Below are 20,727 nucleotides of genomic sequence, written 5' to 3' on the forward strand. Positions count from 1 at the left end.
CGAGAGTTTTTCTAATTTACTCGGGAACACGCCCCATTTCATTGAAAACACGCCCATCTGGTGTGTTTTACTAAACACTCAAGAGAATTTTCAAAAAGACGGGTTTTTTTGGTCGCACACAATGTCACATACATCGTGCGACAGAAACCCGACAAAACCCGACAAAAACATTTAGGTTCACGTTAGTAAATCAGGTCCAATGTAACTCCAAGTCAATCACACTTCTGTGAAATCACACTGTCCACTTAGGAAGCAACAATGATTGACAATCAATTTCACATGCTGTTGTGCAAATGGGACAGACAACAGGTGGAAATTATAGGCAATTAGCAAGACACCCCCAATAAAGGAGTGGTTCTGCAGGTGTGACCACAGACCACTTCCCAGTTCCTATGCTTCCTGGCTGATGTTTAGGTCACTTTTGAATGCTGGCGGTGCTTTCACTCTAGTGGCAGCATGAGATGGGGTCTACAACCCACACAAGTGGCTCAAGTAGTGCAGCTCATCCAGGATAGCACATCAATGCGAGCTGTGGCAAGAAGGTTTGCTGTGTCTGTCAGCATAGTGTCCAGAGCATGGAGGCGCTACCAGGAGACAGGCCAGTACATCAGGAGACGTGGAGGAGGCCTTAGGAGGGCAACAACCCAGCAGCAGGACCGCTACCTCCGCCTTTGTGCAAGGAGGAGCACTGCCAGAGCCCTGCAAAATGACCTCCAGCAGGCCACAAATGTGCAGGTGTCCACTCCAACGGTCAGAAACAGACACCATGAGGGTGGTATGAGGGCCCGACGTCGACAGGTGGGGGTGGTGCTTAGAGCCCAACACCGTGCAGGACGTTTGGCATTTGCCAGAGAACACCAAGATTAGCAATTTACCAATGGCACCCTGTGCTCTTCACAGATGAAAGTAGGTTCACACTGAGAATATGTGACAGACATGACAGAGTCTGGAGACGCCGTGGAGAACGTTCTGCTGCCTGCAACATCCTCCAGCATGACCTGTTTGGCGGTGGGTCAGTAATGGTGTGGGGTGGCATTTCTTTGTGGGGGACGCCCTCCATGTGCTTGCCAGAGGTAGCCTGACTGCCATTAGGTACTGAGATGAGATCCTCAGACCCCTTGTGAGACCATATGCTGGTGTGGTTGGCCCTGGGTTCCTCCTAATGCAAGACAATGCTAGACCTCATGTGTCTGGAGTGTGTCAGCATTTCCTGCAAGAGGAAGGCATTGATGCTATGGATTGGCCCGTCCGTTCCCCAGACCTGAATCCGTTTGAGCACATCTGGGACATCATGTCTCGCTCCATCCACCAATGCTAGGTTGCACCACAGACTGTACAGGAGTTGGCAGATGCTTTAGTCCAGGTCTGGGAGGACATTCTTCAGGAGACCATCCACCACCTCATCAGGAGCATGCCCAGGCATTGTAGGGAGGTTATACAGGCATGTGGAGGCCACACACACTACTGAGCCTCATCTTGACTTGTTTTAAGAACATTACATCAAAGTTGGATCAGCCTGTAGTGTGGTTTTCCACTTTGATTTTGAGTGTGACTCCATATCTACATGGGTTGATACATTTTTGTGTGATTTTGTTGCCAGCACACTCAACTATGTAAAGACGAAAGTATTTCATACGATTAGTTCATTGATTCAGATCTAGGATGTGCTATCTTAGTGTTCCCTTTATTTTTTTGAGCAGTGCATTATAGATGTGACATTGTATCTGAAATAATTGGAATTCTTTATGTGTATTGTATATAGAACTGTTAGTGCTATGCCTGAAGTTTTACAAAATAAATATATTTTCATGCTCTTCCCAGAATTCTACGGTCTGTATAGTTCCTCTCACTGTAGGAGGTTTTCTGTGATCAGTCTGAATAACTATGTGCAACAATACTTGGTGCTGCAGGGGGTTACTTCAAGGCACCAGCATTATACTACTGTGTAGGCTACAAACAGTGCAATAAAACAACAGTTCTTGTGTTCTCAACCAAAGCATTCTGTAGCCTATTTTATTTGTTGTTGCAGAACTTTAATACAGAATATGGAGGGTGGCAGGGAAATAAGATGAGAAAGATTCCAGAAGAAGTGCTTATGCATCCACTGTATACATTGACAGATTCGATGGGTGTATCTCAGGTAGCTACAACGTTAGATCGGTAGACAAAGTTCTGTAATTGTTTATTTTACTTATTGAGATACTGGCATTTTACACTGCTGTGGAGACCATTTTTACACAAGGAAATGCGGTCATACTTCAGCACTATGGCTGCATGTCCTGCTGGCAAAAATAGCCACCACAAAACAAAAACTTTGGCTACTGCTTCACCTTCTAATTTACTAATATAATCAGCCAAGAATATGTTTGGTAGAGATCTTCAACTGGACTCTGTAGATATTGGCATTTTTAGGTTTACATCACATGATCTCAGAAGTAATGAGGGCAAGCATAAGGCTATGTTCACACCTTGTTTTGTGCACGTTTCGGTTTAGGTTAGGACAGGGCTAGACAAATCCCAGGTGGCAGGTTGCCATGGTGACTGAGAATTTAATCCTGGCACCTAGGTTTTTGTCAGCCCTTTCCATTAACTCCCTTTCGCCTGAATGACGTAAATGTACCATGATGTACATTTATTTCATGGCAACCTCATGCGCTTAGAAACAGAGTGCATGGGAAAAGCAGCAGGAGACAGTTTCAAATACAGCTGCGTTTCCGCAGCAACTGCTTAGACAAAAGCATTTTAAAAAAAAGTGCTGGCTCCTAACTTTTTTAGCTGCCTCCCAGATTGAAAGCAAATGTCTATCCCTGGGTACCCTTGGCACTTACCCCAAATCAATTCATAGGGTATAATGAGCCCAACATATCCCAAGAGAATTACTTTTGTGCTTTTTTCACATCATTCAGACACCTTTAGAAATAAATTGGGATCTTATAGCTGAAACCCCATCAGTACCTGAAATAAACCTGCCATTCAGCTCTAATTGATCTGTTAAGGTGGGTACACACCACGTTTTTGCAATGCTGTTCCCGTATCAGGTTTTTGGATGAAAAACAAATTCCTCAAAACTGGACTAATCTGGATAAAAAATGTGTGTACAAATTTCAATTTCAAACATATACGGTTGAAAACAATATACGGTTTAAAAAATGATGTCCGGTTGCATCCATTTTTGAACTTTTTTTAAGTTTTTACTTTAAAGTTTTTAATTTTTCACTCTATTTTGAATAAAGTTTCATTTGTTTTATTGAAATTCCAAGAAAAAAACAGTGCAAAGTCAAAAACCGTATAGTGCAGACCGGATGGAACCGTACGCACATACTGTTCTGTACGGTTCCCATTGACTCCCATGTTAAAAAAAAAACATATACGGTTTTGATACAGATTTTTCAACCTGACCAAAAACCGTGGAAGCTAAAGTTTTGGGTGCGGGTGTTACACACTGTGCTCCAGCCGCAAACACCAGCCGTGAGCGCAGTGTCCCCGACTGCCGGCAGGGCCGGGATTAGCATCGCGGGACGTGCCTGCATGCGAATCCCGGCCAGTCACTCACCACACTCAGCTCCTGCAGCTCTCTCTCTCTCTCTCAGCCCTGGCATGCGTGTCCCCGCCCCTTAGGGCGCGTGCGCCGGAGCTCTGAAATTTAAAGGGCCAGTATGCCCATAATCAGTGAATACACCTGACACCACATTATAAGTTGTTGCACCTCCCACACCTCCCTGCCGGATCTTCAGTGCCTATTGCCTGACAGAAAGCGTTCCCTATTGCCTGTTTTGCCATACCCCTGTATCCAGACCTTCCTGCTACGTTTTCTGACTACGAACCTTTGCCACCTGCCTTGACCTTCTACTACGTTGACTACGCTACAGCCTCCTCCTTTGGTACCTTGCTCAGTTACCTGTGTGGTTGAGCCATGTTGGGGGTAGCGACCTGGTTGTTGCCTGCCGCAGCAAGCCCATCCTGCCTTGCGGCGGGCTCAGGTGAAGACCAGCGGCACCTTAGACTCTGCTCCCCGATACAGTCCGAGTCATCAGCCACACAGGTAGAGGATCCACATCCAGCTCCATTACAGTAAGATCCGGCCATGGATCCCACTGGGGTTCCTCTGCCTGACAACACAGATCTTGCTTCAATCGTGGCGCTTCAGTCACAGAAGTTGGCCCAGCAGGCACAGCAGCTTAACCAGCTATCCGCCATAATGCAGCAGTTGCTATCAGCCCATCAGCAACTGCTACAGCCACAGCCTCCTCCAGCTCGAGTACAGCCTCCCGCTGCTGCAGTCTCCTCCAGAACCAAACTTCGTTTGTCGCTTCCAGAGAAGTTTGAGGGGGATCCCAAGTCCTGTCGTGGATTCGTGATGCAGTGCTCCATGCACATTGAACTCATGGCGGACCAGTTCTCCACGGAAAGAAGGTAGCCTTCGTCATCAGTCTCCTAACTGGTAGGGCCTTAGCTTGGGCAACTCCGCTGTGGGATCACAGTGATGCTATCACTACCAATCTCCAGGCATTCCTGATGGAATTTCGCACTGTCTTCGAAGAACCTGCTCCAGCTTCCTCCGCTGAGACGGCTTTGCTGATTCTTTCTCAGGGCAACTCCACTGTTATGCCATCCAGTTCCGGTACCTGGTGTCGGAGTTGTCTTGTCTTGTCTTAATGAAGCTCTATGCACTACTTTCAAGAGAGGATTATCTAGTCAAATTAAGGATGTCCTCGCTGCCCGGGAATTGCCATCTAACTTGAATGAACTTATGCAATTGGCATCCCTGATTGATATCCATTTCTCTGAGCGACGAGAGGAACTATGACAAGGGAATCTGCATGACCTCAGCACTTTCCACGTCTGGCACCAGTTTTCCAGCAACCTTCTATGTTGCCTCCTGCAGTGGAGGCTATGCAAGTGGATCGGTCACACCTGACCCTGCAGGAAAGAACTTGCCGATGAACTGAAAATCTATGCCTATACTGCGCCAGTGCAGACCACTTCCTTAAGGATTGTCCTCTGTGTTCACAGTCACAGGGAAACGCTCGCACCTAGGGTTCGTGGGAAAGGCCTCCCTAGGTGGGAGTTCCACCTCTCCATGCTTAAATCTTATGGTCCAGCTACTTCTTCCTTCTAAAGAGATCATCTCTGTTCTGGCTTTCCTTGACTCTGGCTCAGTGGGAAACTTTATAGATGCCTCCCTAGTGCATAGGTATCATCTGCCGGTGTCCCGCCTCTTAAAACTACTGTACATCTCTACGGTCAATGGAGAAAGACTGGACTGTACCGTGCTATATCGCACAGAATCATTATCTATGCAAGTCGGAGCCTCCCATAGGGAGAACTTGTCTTTCTACATTCTCCCACATTGTACTTCTCCTCTCTTGCTTGGCCTGCCATGGTTGCTACTCCATGCTCCACAGCTTGATTGGAAAACTGGAGAAGTTCTTCGCTGGGGCCTTTACTGCAACAACCACTGTATACATATACAGTGAGGATCAAAAGTTTAGGCACCCCAGATAAAAATGTGTATTAATGTGCATAAAGAAGCCAAGGAAAGGTCGAAAAATCTCTTATAATCTCTTATAATATGTCAACAAAAGTTAGATTTTATTTCCATCATTTACACTTTCAAAATAACAGAAAACAAAAAAATGGCATCTGCAAAAGTTTAGGCACCCTGCAGAATTTATAGCATGCACTGCCCCCTTTGCAAAGCTGAGACCTGCCAGTGTCATGGATTGTTTTCAATCATCATCTGGGTAGACCAGGTGATGTCAATCTCAAAGGTTTTGAATGCCCAGACTCATCTGACCTTGCCCCAACAATCAGCACCATGGGTTCTTCTAAGCAGTTGTCTAGAAATCTGAAACTGAAAATAGTTGACGCTCACAAAGCTGGAGAAGGCTTTGGGGGTGGATCAATCATGCTTTGGGGTTATATTGCAGCCAGTGGCACAGGGAACATCTCACGAGTAGAAGGAAAAATGGATTCAGTAAAATTCCAGCTAATTTTGGATGCTAACTTGATGCCATCTGTGAAAAAGCTGAAGTTAAAGAGAGGATGGCTTCTACAAATGGATAATGATCCTAAACACACCTCGAAATCCACGGGGGATAACATCAAGAGGCATAAATTGAAGGTTTTGCCATGGCCTTTACAATCTCCTGACCTCAACATAATTGAAAATCTAAGGATAGACCTTAAAAGAGCAGTGCCAGAAATCTCAAAGATCTGGAAGACTTTTGTAAGGAATAATGGGCAAAGATACCTCAAACAAGAATTGAAAGACCCTTGACTGGCTACAAAAAGCGTTTACAAGCTGTGATACTTGCCAAAGGGGGCAGTACAAGATATTAACTCTGCAGGATGCCCAAACTGTTGCAGATGCCATATTTTTGCTTTCTGTTATTTTGAAAGTGTAAATGATGGAAATAAAATCAAACTTTTGTTGACATATTATAAGAATGTCTAATCTGTAATTTCATGCCTTTTGGGGATTTTTTCATCTTTCCTTGGCTTCTTTATGCATATTAATACAAATTTTTACCTGGGGTGCCCAAACTTTTGATCGCCACTGTACGTGTGACCAAGTTGACATCTTCATCTAGTCCTCTGCCCTGTTTACCTTCGTTCCTCCAGGACTTTGCTGATGTCTTCAGTGAAAATTAAGCTAAAGTTTTGCCTCCACATTGTCCTTATGATTATCTCATTGATTTACTGCCTGGCACTACACCTCTCATGGGCCGAATCTACTCCTTGTCTGTTCCTGAAACCCAGGCCATGTCAACCTACATCCAGGAGAACCTTCAGAAGGGATTCATCAGGAAATCCTCTTCTCCTGCCGGAACTGGGTTCTTCTTCGTGGAAAAAAAAGATGCATTGCATTGACTACCGAGGTCTGAATAAAATCACAGTAAAAAAAACGTTATCCCCTTCCTTTAATCTCTGAGTTGTTTGATCGGCTGCGAGGTGACAGGATTTTCTCCAAACTGGATCTTTGTGGTACCTATAACTTGATTCGTATAAGAGAAGGGGACGAGTGGAAGACTGCATGTAATACTCGAGACTGACATTTTGAGTACTTTGTAATGCAATTCGGACTATGTAATGCTTCAGCAGTCTTCCAGGAGTTTGTCAATGACATTTTTCGGGACCTTCTCTACTCCTGTGTCGTTGTCTATTTGGATGACATTCTCATCTATTCGCCCAATCTCCACACTTATCGTCTCCGTCAAGTTTTACAGCGTCTCCGAGACAACCAACTCTATGCAAAACTTGAAAAGTGTACCTTTGAAAAAAACAGTCTTCCGTTTCTGGGGTATATTGTTACCAGTCATGGACTACAAATGGATCCTAACAAATTATCCGCTGTACTGGAGTGGCCTCAACCTTCTGGTCTGAAAGCGATTCAGCACTTCCTTGGCTTTGCCAGTTATTACCGGCAGTTTATTCCTCACTATTCCACCTTGGTTGCCCCCATCGTATCTCTTACCAAGAAAATTGCCAATCCGAAGGTCTGGACTCCAGAGGCCAAAGAAGCCTTCAAGCACTTAAAGTCTGCCTTTGCTTCTGCTCTGGTGTTATCAAGACCTGATCCGGACAAGCCATTTACTTTGGAGGTGGATGCATCTTCAATTGGTGCTGGAGCAGTCTTGACACAAAGATCTTCCAAGGGCAGGACTGTGACTCTCGGATCCAGCGGAGAGAAATTATACTATAGAAGATCGTGAGCTTCTGGCTATTAAGTTGACCTTGGAAGAATGGAGACATCTCTTAGAGGGCTCAGTGCATTCAATAACCAACTACACGGATCACACTTACTCTATCTTCAGTCTGCTCAACGTCTCAACCCTCGACAGGCTCGCTGGTTCCTGTTCTTCTCCAGGTTTAGCTTCTTTATTCATATCCGTCCAGCAGAGAAGAATCTTCGGGCTGATGCTCTATCAAGATCTTCTGAAGTACACGACCTGGAATCACATCTTCAACATATTGTTCCTCCTGATCGTCTTATTTCCGCAGCTCCAGCAAGTATTCAGCATCTGCCCCCTGGGAAGACTTATGTATCTCCTCGTCTGAGACTCCGAATCTTGAAATGGGGTCATACCTCTCTCTTGGCTGGTCATGCCGGTATCTGTAAATCCTTGCAACTAATATTCTGACAGTATTGGTGGCCCACTCTGAAACGGTATGTCATTGACTTTGTTCATTCCTCCTCAGTCTGTGCCCAAGACAAAACACCATGTGCCAAGCCAGCCGGTCTTCATCCTTTGCCTGTCCCTGACCTGCCCTGGACTAACATTGCAATGGACTCCATTACAGACCTTCCTTCTTCTAGTGGCAATACGGTCATCTGGGTAGTTGTGGACCGATTCTCTAAGATGGCTCATTTTGTGCCCTTGCCTGGTTTACCATCTGCACCTCAATTAGCTAAACTGTTCCTTTCCCACATCTTCCGTCTCCATGGATTACCGACACATATTTTCTCTGACCGGGGAGTCCAGTTTGTTTCCAAATTCTGGAGGGCACTCTGCTCGCATCTTCAAGTTAAGCTGGATTTCTCCTCTGCCTATCATCCCCAATCTAATGGTCAAGTTGAGAGGGTGAATCAGACCTTGGGAGATTACCTTCGCCACTTTGTTTCTGCCCGCCAAGACGACTGGGCCAATCTATTACCCTGGGCAGAGTTTTCTTACAACCATAGGGATACCGAATCCACAGGATCTTCACCTTTCTTTGTAGTCTATGGACTTCATCCTCGTCCACCTTTGCCCTTGTCTTCTCCCTCCAGTGTCCCTATGGTAGATGAACTTGTACGAAACTTCTCTTCCATCTGGAAGAAGACTCGTCTTTCCCTACTTCGTGCCATGACCCGTATGAAATTTCAAGCGGACAGGAAAAGACGTCCTCCTCCCGAATACTCACCCGGGGACAAAGTGTGGTTGTCATCTAAATACTTCCACTTCACAGTACCGTTACAAACTGGGTCCACGCTATTTGGGTCCTTATAAAGTCAAGAAACACCTAAATCCAGTGGCTTATTCTCTTTATCTCCCTTCCTCCCTTCGGGTCCCAAATTCTTTTCACGTCTCCCTCTTGAAACCCATCATCTATTACCGCTTCTCTAAAAAGGACGTTTCTCCTATTACCATCTCGGGTACCTCAGATGTGTATTCTGTCAAAAAAATTATGGACTCCAAACTCATCAGAGGAAAACATTTCTTTCTTGTAGATTGGGAGGGATTCGGACCAGAGGAGAGGTCTTGGGAACCACAGGATAACATCTTAGATCAGGATCTTCTCAAAAGGTTCTTGAGCCGTAAAAGGGGGCGGGATGCACCCGCATGTTAATCCTGGCCCATCACTCACCACGCACCGCTCCTGCAGCTCTCTCTCTCAGCTCTGCCGCGGGCGTTCCTTAGGGCGCACGCGCGCCGGAGCTCTCAAATTTAAAGGGCCAGTATGCCCATAATCAGTGAATACACCTGACACCACATTAAAAGTTGTTGCATCTCCCACACCCCCCTGCCGGATCTTCAGTGCCTATTGCCTGAGAGAAAGCGTCCCCTATTGCCTGTTTTGCCATACCCGTGTATCCAGACCTTCCTGCTACTATTGGTTTTGAATGCTTTACAACATATCAAAAGTTTTTGTATCTGACAGTACCCATTTAAACATTTGCCAGAGTACCCCTGTAACTTTAATGGGAGCTGAAATACCCGGGGTCACCACTTCACAAAAAAACAAGAGCCATCTGCGTCTGGCTGTTCATTGTGTATATGCCAGAGCCATGGCTCTGCCAAAAAGCTGATTGGCAGGGGTGCCAAGTGTTGGGGCTGCTATGATACTGAGTATGTAGAGTAATTGAAACTGTTGATGTCATTGCAGTTTTTTATTTTTATTTTTTTTTATTATTGCTTTGGAATACAATATCTTGTTCTTCCTCTAACAAGCAGAGGATTAATAATTAATTCCTGCATATACTGCTGTGCTGTCAAATATATATAAACCTGACTTGTCCATGTAAAATTGTATTGCAGACCTGACGAAGAGAAAAGTTTATTCTTGAAACATGTTGTCCTTTAAATAAAACACTTTTTATGTTATATAGTTTCATTTAAGTCCATCCTTTCGATTAATAGCAATAGCCATAAGAGCGCCTGAAATTTAATGCCCATTTGTATCCCAATTGTCCCTCAGAGTTCGTCCTGTGTGTGGAGGATTTGCAGAGGGCTTGTTTTAGACTTTTTAAAAAGATATATATATATATATATATATATATATATATATATATATATATATTGAGGGATCCGTGCAATGTAAAGTATAGGAAAGTGGTCTACAACCTGCGGACCTCCAGATGTTGCAAAACTGCAACACCTAGCATGCCTGGACAGCCAACGGCTGTCCGGGCATGCTGGGAGTTTTAGTTTTGCAACATCTGGAGGTCCGCTTGTTGAAGACCACTGGTATTGGAGGTTATACTCACGTGTCCCCACCGCTCCGGACCGTCACCGCTGCCCTGGATGTCGCCCTCCATCACTGTTGCCACGTCCCCGGGGTGTCCCTGACGCTCCGGCAAGGCCTCTGCTTCCCCGGCATCCTCGCTCTCATGTCGCCGCCATCAAGTCGCTACGCACGCCGCTCCTATTGGATGATGGGACGGCGTGCGCAGCGACGTGATAACGACGATAGAGAGCACCGACGATGCAGGGGATCCCAAAAAGAACACGCCGGAGCCCCGAGGACAGGTAAGTGATCGTCAGCGGACCACACGGGGCACCGTAAACGGCTATCCGGTGGCAGCTGAAGCAGTCTGCCGGATAGCAGTTTATGCGATGGCCCCGACATACAAAAGCATCGTATGTTGATGCTGCCTTCAACATGCAATGGCCTCTGAGAGGCCATCGCATGTTGAAATGATCGTATGTCGGGGTCATCGTAGGTCGGGGGGGTCACTGTATATACGAGAGGGAGAGAGGGGTTCATTTCCCTTCTATGACCCAACCCTTGCAGCTTGACATATTTAGATAACAGTGGCTGAAACAGATTTGGGTATGAAAGTACTCCACTGGAAAAAAAAAGTTTAAATCAACTGGTACCAGAAAGTTAAACAGATTTGTAAATTACTTCTTTTAACCCCTTAAGGACCCGGGGGTTTTCCGTTTTTGTACTTTCATTTTTTCCTCCTTACCTTTAAAAAATCATAACTCTTTCAATTTTGCACCTATAAATCCATATGATGGCTTATTTTTTGCGCCACCAATTCTACTTTGTAATGACATCAGTAATTTTACCCAAAAATCTACGACGAAACAGAAAAATATAAATCATTCTGCGACAAAATTTAAGAAAAAACACCATTTTGTAACTTTTGTGGGCTTCCGTTTCTATGCAGTACATTTTTCGGTAAAAATGACACCTTCTCTTTATTCTGTAGGTCCATATGATTAAAATGATACCCTATTTACATAGGTTTGATTTCGTCATACTGGGTTAGGCTGGGTTCACACCACGTTTTTTGTTAAATACGGCTCCCGTATACGGCTGGGAGGAGGGGGGTGGAGCTTAATCGCGGCGCCCGCACTCAGCCGTATTCGGGAACCATATTTAATGTATGTCTATGAGCCGACCGGAGTGAACCGCAGCCTCTGGTTGGCTTCGTTTTCGGCCGTATGCGGTTTCCCGACCGCAAGCAAAAACGTGGTCGACCACGTTTTTGCCTGCGGTCGGGAAACCGCATACGGCCGAACACGAAGCCGACCGGAGGCTGCGGTTCACTCCGGTCGGCTCATAGACATACATTAAATACGGTTCCCAAATACGGCTGAGTGCGGGCGCCCCGATTAAGCCCTGCCCCCCTCCTCACAACCGTATGCGGGAGCCGTATTTAACAAAACGTGGTGTGAACCCAGCCTTAGAGACTGTAGGGCTGTAAGGGGTCTCAAAACTGATGATCTCCAGTTGTTACCAAACTACAACTCCCAGCATGCTGGGAGTTGCAGTTTTGCAACATCTGAAGGTTCACAGTTTGTTGACCACTCCTGTAGAGGGAAGTTTGTTGTTGCCCATAGCAACCAATCACAGCGCAGCTTTCATTTTTAACAGCAGGCTGAGAAATAAAAGCTGTCCGGTGGTTGCTATGGGCAACAAGGAGTTCCTGTTTTAGGCAGTTCCCTGGTGATGCTGGGAGTTGTAGTCCCAGAGATGCTGTGGCTTTGTAGAGGTCAGGATGACAGCACTCAGCCCTGGACTTAATTGTCCGCTCTGTCCACCCCCCAGCCTCCCCGGATGCACGTTGTGACGTCATGACGCGGGGGCTCGGGAGTGACGTGACGTGCGGCTCCAGTGTCAAAGAGTCGGGGCCGCGGTGCAGCGCAGCTCAGGGTATGTGACAACCGGCTGTGGGGCGGTGTATGGCGGTGTGGCCGCTGCTGTTCCCCTGTTCTGTGTGTGTGGTGCGGGGGGCGCGGCCCGGCTGTGTGTTGTGATGTGCGGGCTCTCCATGTGCTCCTCTCTCGTCTCCTCCCCGCTCACCTCAGCATCTCTCCTCTGTATCTCACTGCTCCTCAACCTGTGGCTCTACGGCTGCTGCAAAACTACATCTATCTAGCAGGCTTGATGGGAGTTGTAGTTTTGCAGAGCAACAGGTTGGGGACACCTCTATATCCTATGGCAGTGTTTCCTCACTAGGGTTCCTCCAGCTGTTGCAAAACTACAACTCCCAGCATGCCTGGAGTTGTAGTTTTGCAACAGCTGGAGGCACCCTGGTTTGGAAACACTGTCCTATGTGATCATAATTCAGGTGACAGCTGTATATTTGTTATGTGGGTCACCTTGTGAAAGCCTTTACAGTGACCCCTTGACCTACGATGGCCCCGACATAAGATAATTTCAACATATGATGGTCTCTCAGAGGCAGCATCAACATACGATGCTTTTGTATGTCGTGGCCATCACATAAACGGCTATCCGGCAGCACAGACTGCTTCAGCTGCCGCCAGATAGCCGTTTACGGTGCCCCGTGTGGTCTGCTGACGATCACTTACCTGTCCGGGGCTCCGGCTTGTCCTCTTCGGGATCCCCTGCATCGTCGGCGCTCTCCATCGTGGTAATCACGTCGCTGTGCACGCCGTCCCGTCATCCAATAGGAACGGCGTGCGTTGCGACGTGATGGCGGCGACGGAGAGCGAGGATGCCGGGGAAGCAGAGGCCTTGCCGGAGTGTCAGGGACGCGGCGACAGCGATGGACGGCGACATCCAGGGCAGCGGTGATGGTTCCGGAGTGATGGGGACACGTGAGTACAATTCCTCTAACAGTGGTCTTCAACCTGCAGATCTCCAGATGTTGCAAAACTACAACTCCCAGCATGCTCGGACAGCCGTTGGCTGTCCGGGCATGCTGGGTGTTGTAGTTTTCCAACATCTGGAGGTCCGAAGGTTGTAGACCACTGTCCTATACTTTACATCGCACGGATCCCTCAACATACGATGGTTTCAACAAACGATGGTCCATTTGGAACAGATTACCATTGTATGTTGAGGGACCACTGTATTATGGAGGATTCATTTCCATGATGGTACCCTGAGGGTGCCCGACCTCTGTGTATTACACTTGTTTACTGTAGGGTGGTACAAGAACTGACGTGCTCCAGAATGGAGGTACCCCTTTTTAAAGGGGTACGCCGGCAAAAAAGGTTTTCTTTTGAAATGCCCAGGCTGCCTGCTTAAACAAAAAAAAAAAAAAACTATACTTACCTCCCTTGCTGTTATCTAGTGCTCGGTCTTTTTCACATCCTGGTGCTGGGGGTCAATAGGTCAGAGTGAGGTTCACTCAGCCAACTGGTGATTGGCTGCGCGGCAATGTAAACTATTGAATTGACCCCCAGCACTAGGAAGTGGAGCATAGCGGATATGAAAATAGAGCTTTGATAATGGAGGTAACAAAGGGGGGGGGGGGGGGGGGCATAAGTACAGTTATTTTCTTGTTAAACCCCTTAAGGACCGAGCGTTTTTCCATTTCTGCACTTTTGCTTTTTTTCCTCCTCACCTTTTAAAAATCATAACCCTTTCAATTTTGCACCTACATTTTTTCTTTTCTTTGCAGCACCAATTCTACTTTGTAATGATGTCAGTCATTTTACCTAAAAATCTACGGCGAAACCCAAAAATAAAATCCATTGTGCGACAAAATTGAATAAAAAAGATTTTGTAAATTTTGGGGGCATCCGTCTTTACGCAGTAAATTTTTCGGTAAAAATGACACCTTATCTTTATTCTGTAGGTCCATACGATTAAAATGATACCCTACTTATATAGGTTTGATTTTGTCGTACTTCTGGAAAAAATAACTAAATGCATGAAAATTTATACGTTTAAAATTGTCATCTTCTGACCCCTATAACTTTTTTATTTTTCCGCATACAGGGATATATGAGGACTTTTTGATCGCTTTTTATTCATTTTTTTTATGGTGACCAAAAATACGCTATTTTGGACTTTGGTATTTTTTTTTTTTACGTGTACGCTGTTGACTGCACGGTTTAATTAACGATATATTTTTATAGTTCGGACATTTACGCACGCGGCGATACCACAAATGTTTATTTTTATTTACACCGTTTTTTTTTTTTTTTATGGGAAAAGGGGGGTGATTCAAACTTTTATTAGGGAAAGGGTTAAATCATCTTTAACTTCTTTTTTTTTGCAATGTTATAGCCCCCAAAGGGGACTATAACATACATTACACTGATTGCCAGCGCTGATTAATGCTATGCCATAGCATAGCATGGATCAGTGTTTTCAGTACTGGAATGCTCCTGCCTGGATCTCAGGTACGGAGCAGTAATTCAGCGATTGGACCATAAGGAGGCAGGTAGGGACCCTCCTCGTGTCCGTACAGCTGATCGGGACACCGCGGTTCCACCGCGGTGCTCCTGATCAACCCGACTGAGCTGGCGGGAATGCTTTTTTTTCTACTTTGATCGCCGCGTTTTGAAGTGTTAATACTGGGCATCACTGCGATCGGTGATGTCCGGTATTAGCCACGGGTCCCGGCCATTGATAGCCGCCGGGACTGACCCGATATGACACGTGGTCGGGAGCCTATGCAGGACGTAAATATGCATTGTTAAGGGGTTAAAGGGGTACTCCACCCCTTGATATCTTATCCCATATGCAAAGAATAGGGTATAAGATGTCTGATCTTTGTCAGTCGCTCGCCCCCTCCCATAGACATGAATGGAGGGGGCGTGATGTCGTGACCACGGGTGCCTGAAACTGTGGTTCCGAACATAAATGTTCAGAATGCCGGGGTGCAGGGCTGGAGATCGCTGGGGGTCCCAGGGGCCGGACCCCTGCGATCAGACATCTTATCCTCCCCTATCTTTATAGGGAGATAAGATGTCTAGGGGTGGAGTAGCCCCTGGGCATATTTATAAAAATAAATACAACCTTATTGAATTACCCCTTTAACGTTAGTCTTACACCTTCAGTAGGTTCCTTTGCTATCTCTCCTGATCTCTCCATACATGTAAATGGTCGCATAACTTCCCTGAGTTCTGAATGGATAAATGGAGAGACACCACTCCGAGTACACTGCTAGTGTGTGCAGCGACTCGCAGATCCCTTTGTGGCTGCTCGTAGCGGCGGTTGCTGCTGTGAGCAGGACACTGGGGGTTAGGTACAGCTCGAGGCACCCTATAGGGTCATGTCACCGGTGGATCCGCAGTGTAAAAATACAATGCGTATCCATTAAGTGTGACGCTACCTTAAATCTACAGCTTCAAATATGCACAGGATACTGTATGTGTGAAGTTTTTGCTCTGTGTTAGACCATGTTCACACGGTGGAATTTTCGAGCGGAATTCCACAGGAATATTCTACTCAAAAATGATCCCCAAAATGGGATTCTTCTGCACTGTGCACATGGAAATCATGATTCTGGTGTCTGTGTAGAGAGACGTCACATTTCCGAGCGGTCCTAGTGCTGCCACATCAAATAAATATGCGAACTGTCCGACCGTATTTTCCGGCAGACATCCCGCACCTTTTTGCCTATGTGAACATGGTCTTAGAGATTGCAGCCTTGAGTGTTTTACACCAGCTTACATAGTAAATGGAGGGATAGAAACTTTGGAGGAGAGGATGTAGATAGAGGAGAGCAGATATACATCAGTATGGAAGCATGGGGGGGGGGGGGGCACTGTAATGTTAGATCTCTATGGACTAGACGACCATCATAAAGGTATTGCAGAATGCATGAGACTTTGAAGCGGGTCGAATACACCTTTACCTTATCCCTGTTTCTTGGGACATAAAGATCCTATGAGTCGTAGATGTTTATAGGGTAATTACAGTGGCCCTCAGGCTTCTTATAAATAAAGCAGAAGCCCTGTGTATAGTCCCTGGGAGTTACACTTTTCCTTTCCTCACTTGCTGCCATTAACTTGCCAAAATTAGATGCTGCACTTCCTCTTCATGTTTTGGAATTGCAGTATGAAGCAATGTTTCCCAACCCGTGTGCTTCTAGCTGTTGCAAAACTCCAAGCGTATCCAGACAGTTGGCGGCCCGGGCATGCTGGGAACTGTAGTTTTGCAACAGCTGGAGGCACCTTGTTTGGGAAATACTGGTATGAAGGCTGTTAAAGGGATACGCCGGTGAAAAACTTTTTTTTTTAAATCAACTGGTGCCAGAAAGTTAAACAGATTTGTAAATTACTTCTATAAAAAAAATCTTAATCCTTCCTGTACTTTTTAGCTGCTGAATACTACAGCAGAAATTCTTTACTTTTTTGAAACACAGAGCTGTCTGCTGATATCACAAACACGGTGCTCTCTGCTGACATCACGAGCACAGTGCTCTCTGCTGACATCTCTGTCCATTTTAGGAACTGTCCAGAGCAGCATATGTTTACTATGAGGATTTCCTTATACTCTGGACAGTTCCTAAAATGGACAGAGATGTCAGCAGAGAGCACTGTGCTCATGATGTCAGCAAACAGCTCTGTGTTTGAAGCGGAAAAATAATTTCCACTGTAGAATTCAGCAGCTAAGAAGTACAGGAAGAATTAAGATTTTTTAATAGAAGTAATTTACAAATCTGTTTAACTTTCTGGCACCAGTTGATTTAAGAATTTTTTTTTTTCACCGGAGTACCCCTTTAAAGTTTTCTTATCTGTGGTGTTCAACTACTGAGAACTCCAGAGATGGGTGTCCTGTATCCTATATACCAGTGGTCTCCAACCTGCAGACCTCCAGATGTTGCAAAACTACAACTCCCAGCATGCCCGGACAGCCGTTGGCTGTCCGGGCATGCTGGGAGTTGTAGTTTAGCAACATCTGGAGGTCCGCAGATTGAAGACCACTGCTATATACTGTACTAATCCTTAAAGGGGTATACGGATCCTAAACATCTTATCCCCTTTCCAGAGGATCGCAGGAGGTCTGACCACTGGGACCCCCATTTTCTCCGGCGCAGCACTCCAGCGTTCTGAACATTTATATTCAGAACGCCTGCAGTGCTAAGCTGTCGGGCGGCCGTGGTAGTAACGCCACCTCCATTCAGGTCTATGGGAGGGACGGAGATACAGCGTTCGCATTATAGAGAGAAATGCAAGAAGGGGGAGGGGGGGGGGTGTAAGCCACAGCTTTGGGAGATCACTCCATGCATGCGGATTACCGGTGTTCCAGGAAGCTGATTGCAGGGGAACACTGTGGCTGGACCCCCGCGATCAGACATTGTGAATAGGGGATACAATGCATAGTAGCAGAGTACTCCTTTAAATGTAGCAGTAGCGTATATGCTCACGTTTTACTCCATTAACCCCTTAAGGACTCAGTCCATTTTGGCCTTAAGGACTCAGACAATTTAATTTTTACGTTTTCATTTTTTCCTCCTCGCCTTCTAAAAATCATAACTCTTTTATATTTTCATCCACAGACTAGTATGAGGGCTTGTTTTTTGCGCGACCAGTTGTCCTTTGTAATGACATCACTCATTATATCATAAAATGTATGGCGCAACCAAAAAACACTATTTTTGTGGGGAAATTAAAACGAAAAACGCAATTTTGCTAATTTTGGAAGGTTTCGTTTTCACGCCGTACAATTTATGGTAAAAATGACGTGTGTTCTTTATTCTGAGGGTCAATACGATTAAAATGATACCCATTATTATATACTTTTATATTATTGTTGCGCTTAAAAAAAATCACAAACTTTTTAACCAAATTAGTACGTTTATAATCCCTTTATTTTGATGACCTATAACTTTTTTATTTTTCCGTATAAGCGGCGGTATGGGGGCTCATTTTTTGCGCCATGATCTGTACTTTTTTTGATACCACATTTGCATATAAAAAACTTTTAATACATTTTTTATAATTTTTTTTTAAATAAAATGTATTAAAAAAGTAGGAATTTTGGACTTTTAAAATTTTTTTTCGTTCACGCCGTTCACCGTACGGGATCATTAACATTTTATTTTAATAGTTCGGACATTTACGCACGCGGCGATACCAAATATGTCTATAAAAAATGTTTTTTACGCTTTTTGGGGGTAAAATAGGAAAAAACGGACGTTTTACTTTTTTATTGGGGGAGGGGATTTTTCACTTTTTTTTTACTTTTACTTTTACATTTTTTTACATTTTTTTTTACACTTGAATAGTCCCCATAGGGGACTATTCATAGCAATACCATGATTGCTAATACTGATCTGTTCTATGTATAGAACATAGAACAGATCAGTATTATCGGTCATCTTCTGCTCTGGTCTGCTCGATCACAGACCAGAGCAGGAGACGTCGGGAGCCACACGGAGGAAGGTGAGGGGACCTCCGTCCGGCGTTATGAATGATCGGATCCCCGCAGCAGCGCTGCGGGCGATCCGATCGTTCATTTTAATCGCGAACTGCCGCAGATGCCGGGATCTGTATTGATCCCGGCACCTGAGGGGTTAATGGCGGACGCCCGCGAGATCGCGGGCGTCGGCCATTGCCGGCGGGTCCCTGGCTGCGATCAGCAGCCGGGATCAGCCGCGCATGACACGGGCATCGCTCCGATGCCCGCGGTTATGCTTAGGACGTAAATGTACGTCCTGGTGCGTTAAGTACCACCTCACCAGGACGTACATTTACGTCCTGCGTCCTTAAGGGGTTAAAGCGGGAGACACTGGACCCCATTACTTTTAACCTGTAGGTAGAGGATAGGTTTTTAATAGGTTTTAATGCTTATCAACTGCAAGTCAGATAATTCTAAGTGTTAAATCCTTGAGGGACACTGACAGTTTTCAGGTTACATGCAGACTTTTTGTAGTAAAAACCTGCAGTTATAACTGTACTCTATAAAGAATAGAAGTATTAAAAGAAAAATCTCATGGTTTTTTTAGTAGCTATTCCGTGCATCCCTATGAATAGTTTTTTAAATCTGCTGCTAGGAGCTGACACACAGAGCTACCCAATCTCAGCAGGAAGCTCACTCTTCTGACTGCCGTTAGCGCATTCACAGCTTGAAATACGCTGCAGATGCGTTATGTGTGACCCTACCACTAATGTGTTTTATGGCCTGTGCACATGACCGTTGAACCTACAAGGTGTACAGAGCCATAATGCATCCTTCATACATTTCTTATGGAGCCATACTGTACCTCCATATGGCTCTTATTCTGTAGTGATATATTCCATTAAACCTTAATATGGAGCTATTTTTTGGGGATCAAAGTGGCTAGCAGAGTACCTTTGATCACCTGTTGTGTTATGCATTCGCTCCTAAAAGGGTACTCCGAGCTGTATTATTATTTAAAAAATTTGCTCAGCCTGGTGCATAACATAAAAAAAAAACCCTATACTTACCTCCCTTACTCCCACCTCCGCTGCTGTTCTCCTGGAGCCAGTTCTTTTTGGTGACCGCTTACCCAATCAGCAGCCTCAGTGGTGTCCTTCCTCGGCTGTTAGTTGGTTGAGCAGGCAGTGCACATGCCAACCCCAAACAAAGAAAGTGCTATGCAGTGGGATTGGCTCCTGGAGTGTGATAGTGGGAGCAATGAAGGTAAGTATACCGGCTTCATTGTCATGCAGTAGGCTGAGCACACGTTAAAGCGGTTATCCAGCAGGAGAAAAAGGCATTTAAAAAAACAAACCTTTTCTCACCTCTTGCGCTCCAGTCCCTGGCTGCGCTCTTTTCCTGCTGAGAAATTGTGGCGCTTAGGCCCGGAGCGTCACAGTGCCCCTCATCCAATCACTACCCGTGGCAATTTCCTGCCTCAGCCAGTGATTTGCTGAGGGTCAGTGTGATACTCTGGGACCGGGCCTCACGATTTCTTAATGCAAGAGGATCGCAACCGGGGACTGGAGTGGGTCAGCGGAGCCACCGCTGGACCTCAGGAGGTGAGTAAAAGTTTTTTTTAAATGCGGTTACCAGCCTTAGTCCTGAAAAAAACATCCCACTGGGTAACCCCTTTAGGAAGTGTTAGGCTAGGTTCAGACTACAGAATCTCTGGGCAGAAAATTTTCGCCCGGAGATTCCGAGTGCGGCCAGCGCTGACTGAATCAGTCGGCGCTAGGACCGCGTGGACACTGTAGTCTCCCATAGACTGCAATGTGTTCCGTGCAGATTTCCGCCTGAAGAAAGAGCAACCCCTTTCTTCAGGCGGAAATTTCCAAGCGGATTTTCCGTTCACAAATTCCGCTTCACAAATTCCGAAGTGTGAATTTGTGAACGGAAACCCATTCACTACACTATACA

General features: G+C 45.7%; 1 protein-coding gene across 1 annotated transcript in view; it reads left to right on the forward strand.

Moving 5' to 3' along the window:
* The first annotated feature begins 12,184 nt into the window (after positions 1–12,184).
* The window catches only part of AP1S2 (adaptor related protein complex 1 subunit sigma 2), a 129,604-nt gene continuing 121,061 nt past the window's right edge, over positions 12,185–20,727 (forward strand). The window contains exon 1 of the mRNA XM_056559247.1: positions 12,185–12,369. The gene's annotated coding sequence lies outside the window, so the exon portion shown is untranslated. The remainder of the gene's footprint in view (positions 12,370–20,727) is intronic.

This window comes from Hyla sarda, chromosome 2 (assembly GCF_029499605.1).
Source record: "Hyla sarda isolate aHylSar1 chromosome 2, aHylSar1.hap1, whole genome shotgun sequence".
Classification (NCBI taxonomy): Eukaryota; Metazoa; Chordata; class Amphibia; order Anura; family Hylidae; genus Hyla; species Hyla sarda.